Here is an 8,987-nt window from a genome sequence, read left to right on the forward strand (position 1 = left end):
AAAATAATCATCACATAATGTGATACAAAAACAAAACAGGGTCATTTATTTAATTCATACGACAATAATGCAAAATTCATTTTTCCCATAATCACTTTCACTTTAAGTGACTCATGACAAACTGTGTGTTAGCTTACCTTCACAGCTATGAATGCTACAGTCAGTATGGATGAAGTCAAGCCTGACTGTCCTGGCTCAGGTGGATGTGGAGCTCAGGAGGTCAGGGGACAGACAGACATCTCCCCAGACATTCGTGACCAGATCCTCCAGCTGTTTTGCACCAGACTCAGTGACAACTCCGTCATGGTAAGTGAATCATAATGCAAAATCATTTATTACCACATGTTATTGGACTTGTATCATCACATTGTAAATTACATTCGGTGCCATTTCCTCTGAATCATCAGAGCCCACATGAGCTGCATTAGAATATAAAGTGTGAACACTCAGCTCACACACAGCTGAAAAAAAACACAATAAAACAAGAAAAGACAAAGTATGTTGCTTCACTCCCATTTGAACAGTCAGGGTGTCATCTTGACATTAATAATACAGCCTGTGATTTACAGTGTCATTTCACTGCATGAATCAGGGGGCCAATAAAATCCTTCTGGTTCCTACAAGACTTTAGGAAAACATCAGGTGTTTTCAGTTTTCCTGATCAGAGCTGTGATCGTGTCCAGACTGTCCTGATTGACAGCTTCCTCACTCTCCTGCTGCTCCTCTTCAGGTTCACTTTATCCCTGCCATTCCCAGTGCAGCCCCACCCAGCTTCAACCTGACTACAGTTAGTGACACACCTTCACTTAAGGATTAATATGCTGTCTGAGGGGTGAGGTTTGTGAGGGTGAGGATGAGGGGGGAGGACTGTGAGGGTGAGGACTGTGAGGGGTGAGGACTGTTAGGGTGAGGATAAGGGGTGAGGACTGTTAGGGGTGAGGTTGTGAGGATGAGGGGTGAGGACTGTGAGGTGAGGGTGGAGCCCCCAGCAGAGCACCTATAGACTGACGGACCTGTGCTGTGTTGCAGGTGATGCAGAAGGAGCTGCAGCTCATGCACAGGGGCTCGTATTACCTGGAGATCCAGCGTGAGGACTTGTTGCCGAGCGCAGACCAGCAGCAGCAGCAGCACACATTACATCTGTCTGACAGCACCGTGTGGTCCTTGATAGACCAGCAGAGGCTGCAGGGCGCCATGACGATGGCCAAAACCCAGGTGAAGCTCCTCCTCACGTTCCTGGAAATGCTTCACCAAGAGATCATGAGAGGCGGCAGGGAGCTGGAGGACTTCATTGTTAAGTACAACCAGGGTTTGGTGGATGCTACCACAGCAGCCTCCATGCAGCAGAAGCTCCAGCAGACCCACCAGGACCTCAGGGACTTTGAAAGAAGGATGACCCGGACTCTGGGCCCACTGAACCTTCACAACCAGCTTATCCCCAACACAGGAAACTTTCCCGTCCCACAGCTCAGCGTAACAGTAGCCATGAAAATGCCGGTTATATTTGACAGGTTCAGGACGCGTGTGACGTCCACCTCTGTGTACCTGTATTGGGAGGTCACAGGTGAACAGCCTAAGGAGCCAAACCAACAGTTTGAGATCCATGTGAAGAGCATTCATCCAACCATCAACGACCACGGGCAGTTCTCCAAATGCATGAGTCGGTCGTACAACATACAGGTGAACGACCTGATCTCTGACAGGTACTATCAGTTCTCTGTCAAGAGAGTAGACGCCATCAACTTGGTCTATGGAATGTGGATTGACACCATCACACTGAAGACCTTGGACGTTTCTAAATGAGAGCCACACGAGAGAGAGAGAGAGAGAGAGAGGGAGAGACAGAGAGAGAGAGAGACCACAGCCTGTTTACACAGAGAACAATATTTTACCCACTTTATTACAAATAAACTTTTCTTGACCTGAAGACTGTGACGTGCAGGAGGAAATGGTTTGTTACAATAACACATGACACAGTGGAAGCTTTTTTCAAGTCAAATCAATTTTATTTATAAAGCACATTTAAAACAAGCAGAGTCGACCAAAGTGCTAATAACCTGACCATGGTAACAGCCAGAGGGAAACAAAAGCAAGGAGATCATGTTTGAGATGACATTAAGGTCCATATTGGATACACGTAGATGTTCATGTCTTTTTATTCCTCCTTACTCAAGACTTCAAAATAATAAAAAAAAGGTTAATATTTTATATGATTCTGGATAAACAGGGATGAAACCTTGAACTAGACTGAGTGGAATAGGCAGACAACCACGAGGAGGTAATTCTGGTTTGATTATAGATCAGGTCTATAATACTATACAGTCTATATTAATACTGTGAAAGTATCAAAGCCTCAGTCCACAGAGAAATGCACACAGCCTGTATTCAGAAACTGAGCCTTAAAACCAGCCGTCAGGACTTCTGGAACTTTGTGATGTCACAACAAAGCAGTCACTGCTCTCAGCCATGCCCCAATCCCCGCCCACCTGCACCCACCATCCAACCTTGCAGGATGCATTTGTCATTTTTCCATCCAGTGCACACATTGTTTAAATAGCCAGTTGTTTACATTGACCAACAAAAGCCTGGTCTTAAGTAAATGGCACAATATTTCTCCATTATTTTCAGGGCACATTGTCAGTATGCTCCTACATAGGTGGGTGCACAGAGTGCCTGTTTAGCACAAGCAGAGTGTTCTGAAAATGAGCTTCAGATGTTTGATGTTTAGTCTGGTGGAACATTAGAAAGCAGCCACAGAAGGTCAGAGCATTCTTTGCTGGTACAGATCATTTAAATAACATTTGTTTAAGCTTTATTAAAATAATGGTGAAAAAAAAAAAATCTTAGTGTCTCCTTTTATTTCTTTTCCCCCAGATGCACCAAGGATCCAACTGATTACTGGCAATTTGAAGGTGGGTTTTTCTTCATCTGCCACGTTGCACCGTCACTTCTGGTAAAGATTCATCTACCTTTGTGGTATGTTTCGATTTGACTTATTAATACACTGTATAGTTGGGATTCTGACATAAAAGATAGTATAATGTTTGTCCACATATGTTGTCAGAACTATATGGAGAATACTGTGGAAAACAAGATAAAACTGAATTGGAAAATACAAGCTAAAAAACAACAGACCACAACCCCCTCAGCTCCACAGCCCCCCTCTGGGGGGTTAAAAAGTGTTAAAAAGTCAATAGTGGTGTGTATGTTATTAGTGCCACGGGTGCTCAGCTCCGAGGCACCTCCTCTACAGCTAGAAATAGGCTAAAGTGCTCGAAGCAATTTTGGTGCGTACTCGTCCCGCGTAATTCGGTCCTGCAGGCTTTGAGAAACCCCGCAGTAATATATACATCAAAACGTGCGTTTTGATCCCGAAAGAGGTGCTATGACTTTTGGTGTGTTCAAAATGTCCACTTTTTCCCAAAGTTATTCCCAAAATACTAGGAAAAATATGCATTAGGAAATGCATTGGAATTTTCTTTAAACCGCACAAAATTTCACCTTTTTTCTGAGTCACCCAGCTCTCTCATACCTGCACGTAGAAATGTGATTCAAACTATAAGACGGAGGAAAACTTCTGCTCTCTCCAAAACAGCAGGAACTGTTATACATAACATGTAAACTTTTTCAAACTATGAGCACTCAAAGGAGGAGCGGAAATCACTTTTTCTTCAAAGTTAGAGTGACAGCGTCAGTTGGCTAGAGTGCGTGAAGCAGTAAAAAATAACACTTTATTTTTATTTTTACTCGAGCTCACGGCCAAACCGTAAAAGGAGACAAATAATTCTTTCTGAAAATGTAGACATAGTTGTTGGGATTCATAAAATGTAACTTGACAGCAGGTCTGCCACAAAAATTTAAACGGGGGTGTCCGAGATCCGGCAGCAATACCTGTCTCACTCTCATTGACACTAATGTATTGTCTTTTTTTTTCAAAAAGAATCTCACTGTGTCTTCGCACTGAGCTTACTCACTCATTTTAAGGAATATCTGAATAAAATAGAGACTGTAAAGAACTACTGGCCTTTCAGTGTCCTGTCACGGTGTTTTCGTTTTTGAAAAGAAGTAACAGGCTTTTTTCTCAATAATTTGGCAATTGGTTTTAAAGCCATGTAGAAGCCAAATTCTAGGCAGATTTTCACATTGCCATGGCAACGGCAGCTCCTGAACCTGTGTGGCGCTGTGTGGCAGTGCCTAGCAACCAGATAACCACTCTCTAAGCTCCGGCTAGCTTTAACATTAGCAGCGCATGTTAGGTCTTAAATTACATTTAGCTTAGGTCTTAAATATGTAAGTTCCATTTACTGCTTCCTTCGTTGGCTTTATTCTTTTTGTTTTGGTTAAATGAGTGCAATGAAGTTGTGACGGTCCTCCGCTGAGACAGAGTAGAGGAGAAGCTACTAGCCCTCTCTCGCTGTCACTTCTAGTCGCGTTGCTCTCCTCCCCAGTAATGTTAAATTTAGCCACCGAAAAAACATAATAGTGGTAATTTAAATAGCGGTTCATGGGATTTATTAACCCTCAGGGGTCCCTCTGTCCTTTTTTGGACATTTTCTTCACTTTTCTTTTTTGATCATTTTGGCTGTGTTATCAGCTGAAGGTATGGATTTCTGGCAACGAAAAGTGTCTTTTTTGACATAATTGCTGTTAAAATCTATGAATGTCAGTTATCTGATTACAGACCGGTATTATACCACTGGTACATACTTTTTACCTCTGGGGTTCCTCGTCAAAAAAGGACACGACTAGAAGAAGAAATGCTATAAAGTCATCATATAGTCAATATTTTTTTTGTTTCTTTTTTGCATACAATCTCTCTAAAGACCTTCAGCTTCTGGACTCAAACCTACAAAACTGTTTAATTAGTTCTTTCCAGGATTATTAACCCTTTAAATCTGCGAGTTTTGAATGACAGGTTGCCTCTTGTTTTATTAAAAAAAACACACAGAATAACTGGAGATATTTCCGCAACATATATACATGAATGGAGTCTTTTATATCAGACATTTCTCAAAACCAGAATAATATGATCAGGGTGACTTCTGAACACTGGATAATAAATCATGTACTCTCCCATAGCCCGTGGCACTACAAAATTTCCCCTGGAATTTCTAGTTTGTAAATCTAAGTTTTCCAACGGCCCACTTTAGTTGAAAGAGTAACATAACATAACAATATAATTTTGTATTTCTTCAGTATATTTAATTTTATGAGAAATGTAAGAAAATTGATCTGAATCTGAAATTAGTAATATTGTTTTGGATTGTGCTTCTTACAGTGTTTTAACATTACTTTACATATTTAAAGATTCAATATTAACACAAATACTGCAAGTTGAAGTTTGAGATTATTTTAATCTGTTTTACACCAGTTATTTTTTGCTTTTCTTCCAAAAAAAAGGTTTACTTTTACAATATTTAAGCATGTGTTAATATTTTCATTGAATGACAACTTTATCTTACATTATTAGGAAAAAGTTTCTCTGCAGAAAAACTTTAGTGGCGTCAACTTTTCATTGAAGGTGTTTGATCATAATAAATTTAGAAAAATTGTAAAAATAACAGTTTTTTCTCTGGCAGAAAATTGAAGGGAATCACCGGTTTTGAAGGTGTTGTTGTCATAATAATTTAGGAAAGATCTGTAATTAAACTGCTATGCAGTCATTTTGGCCCGTTTCTTTTTTATTTTTTTTAGCAGTGTGGGCTCAGTATCTTGCCAAGAATACTTCGACATGTGGCCTGAGAAAGAGCCGGGGATCGAACCAATGACCTTCTATTTAGTGGAGGACCCGCTTTAACCCCCTGTTCCCCAATTTAGAGAGTCCATTTGTTTCCTGACCATGAAGAATCTGAGGTAATCACAAGCATTAAGGGTTTTGTATCAAGGTCTAACACTAATCACTTCCTTTTGAATGTTTGAACATATCCTTATTTTAGAATTACAGCAAGTAACTCCTTGATGTATTAATGTAATATGGCCATGGACACTGAACAGTATATATTTGCTTCTCTCCGTTATCTCCGAACAATCACACAATTGGCAGGTGTCCACCCGTCTACTTGACAAATTGAAGGAGATTTCAAGAAAGTCATTGGACAAGGGATATAAGTTTTCAAATATTGCCATCTACTGGATTTTAAAATAACACATCAGGTTTTCAGGTTTTTAAAGAAACTAAAACCGTCAACAGCTGCTGCACAGTATCTGCAGAAAAATCCAATAACTACCCAGAAATCTCCTTGCTGGAATCCGCAACTTTCTCTTTAAGGTTGTCGATTTTCTAGTTTCTTTTCCAACTCTCAGCTGAAAGTTCATTGACATATTTCCATTTTGCAAAAGATCCAAAATCTTCACACTGATCCATTACATAAATCCTAAAACTCGTAAACGTTGTCCTCCTCAGCTTCATGTCTCAACTCAACAACATTTTCTTAACAGCATCACACCCGTCTGGCTGCTGCAGGTAACTGAAGCCTCTTCACTAGTAAACTGCAATAGTCTGCCTCTGAGGCATTTTGGTGACATCAGTAAATTGTAGCCAGAAAACAGTTCCCCGCTCTCATTAGGCTCTGCATGTACTGGTCACCACGCGTGCCTCACCACCAAAAGTAAAATTCTCCACACTGTTTGGAACATGATAGTCCATGCAATGCAAAGGAAGCCCAGTATGTCACTTAGGTTTTATGTGTTATTTATATTTCTTTTATTTAGGATATTTAAATATTTTTTTTCATACTCGCCCATTGACGTCTGATTATTCCTTACAATTAAGTTTATTGCTCCTTTGAGCAAGGTGCTCATGCAATTACTATGCTATTCCGATAAATATCACAAATAATATGACAATAGTAAGTATGTGTTTTATTAATATATGATAATATTACAATTATTGGTCTACCTAGAATATTACACTTTTTTAGGAGAAGGAGAGCAAGCAGACGGGTAAGCAGCTTCAGAGAGTGCGCGTACGGCGGTAGGCTGTATGCCGTGTCTGATTGTTTACGGACTGAAGCGGTTTCAAGGGTTTTGAAGACAAAATATCATGGCTGAGGTCAGGCTTCAGGAGGTTACAGTAGGCCGAGCATGCAAGCTTGTGTCTGAACACATGTTAGAGCCAAAAAGTATAGGGGGCCCCAAAACCATGATAACAATTGTAATGATTGACTGAGCGCTGACCATAAACGATTTTCCACCTCGGCTCCAGATTCAGACATGGTTTCAAGTTCAAACCTTAAGCAAGGACAGGGGAATAACCAATCTGTAGAACTCTAAGTTCAGTAATCTAAAGAGTTGTTTACTTAAACAGTTCCCCAGGGGGAAAACAAGCCAGAAAAGAAGGCCACTGAAGAGAGAGGTTATTGTGCTCCCCTCTGATTTTTGTTCCTCTTCCTGAAGAATTAGTGAAGAGTTTCTAATCTGACAGGAAAGCAATGGAAATGAATCAGTGGAAGACAGGTGCAAGGTCATGTGTAGGAACTAGTTCAGACATGCAGATGTTAAGGGGAATGGTAACATGGCCACAGTACCGGGACATGATAGTCCATGAGACAGTTAGGGATGTGGCTGTATGATCCCATCGAGACAAGATGTGAGTTGTCAGAAGGGAAGGGTGTTTTTCTTAACTGTTGAAATATTACTGTCCAAATATTCTGTTTTAATCAAATAATTATTTTTAATATTAAGGCGGTGAGTTTAGTGTATACATTCCTCAGGTTCTGGCTCAGTGGTTATGTTCCATACTTAAATCCTTAACTTTTTGTTTTGTTCACCCTCTGTTTAAGGTTTTGTAAGCAGCGACAAATAAGAGGAAATCTGATATGAACAATAAACTCAGCATCATACTGGTTTTTAACAGAAACATCACATAAACGCCTGATCCCTCGTGTTTCCCTTTCATTGTTCCTGTCTGTTTTAGAATTGATTTTTCAGATTTTACTGATCACTTTTCAAAGCACACTGGAGAGCTTGGCCTCAGCTACTTTACATTGCCAGGGCCCTGTGTGGCTGTTCCAAAGTTGAGGCTTAATCTAAGGGCGTTTTTACACACCAAAGTTTATTTGCTCTGGTTCCCGAATACAGTTGATGAGTCTTGTAAACTTGTAGCGTTTTCCCCTTGGTTCACAATCAGCAGGAAGAAGGTTAGGGGAACCCCACACATTATAAGAGGAACAGGGGGAAGTCTGGAGCAGTCAGGAGGAGAGCAGTTTCAAGGACTTGAGGATGATGATATCACCAAGTCACCACTGTGCCTAGTGAAGAGGTGAGATGAATGAAGAGACTCGGTCCTCAACAGCTTCATCAAAGACAAAGTGAGGAGCATGTGGAAACAGGAAGCTGGATGGAGAGGCTGTGGAGGAACAGAACCAAGCGCAGGATCTTTGGTTCAGACAGGTGGTTTTACAGCAAGAATGTGGTTTTGGGAAGACAAATAATTCTGGGACATAACACTGAGAACATTTAAGATGAGTCACTCTCAGTCAGGTTCAGTAACTTCTCAACTACAATGTGAACTCGGTAAATTGTAAAGGTTGTTTATTCTAGTGGCAGAACGCTCTCAGTCAACACAGGAGGGAAGACCACTCAGTTGTGTTTTCTGTGAAAAAACTTCCCTGAAAGGGCAGATTTGAAAGAGACAAATGAGAAGTTCAACACGGCGAAAACCGCGTTCAGTTGTGTGATCTAGTCGGGAAAGGTTTCAAGTGATAAAAACAGAAGACTCGAGGAGACACTTGCCATCCACCGTCAACATACGGATGAGAAACCATTCAGTGCTCAATTGTGATTAAATATTCAGGCAAATGAAAATCTGCGGGACATGAAAGAGTACACACGGGAGAAACCCTTCAGCTGTTCAGGTCTGTACACAAGAAATTTACCCACAGAGGAGTCGTATTTTGTACAATAATGAGAATTCACACAGGAGAGAACCATTCAGTTGCTGCAGTCTGTGGGAAAGTACATAGAACCAGGAAATTTGAAGAAGCCAT

This window comes from Seriola dumerili, unplaced genomic scaffold (assembly GCF_002260705.1).
Source record: "Seriola dumerili isolate Sdu_G_001 unplaced genomic scaffold, Sdu_1.0 BDQW01000465.1, whole genome shotgun sequence".
NCBI classification, from domain to species: domain Eukaryota; kingdom Metazoa; phylum Chordata; class Actinopteri; order Carangiformes; family Carangidae; genus Seriola; species Seriola dumerili.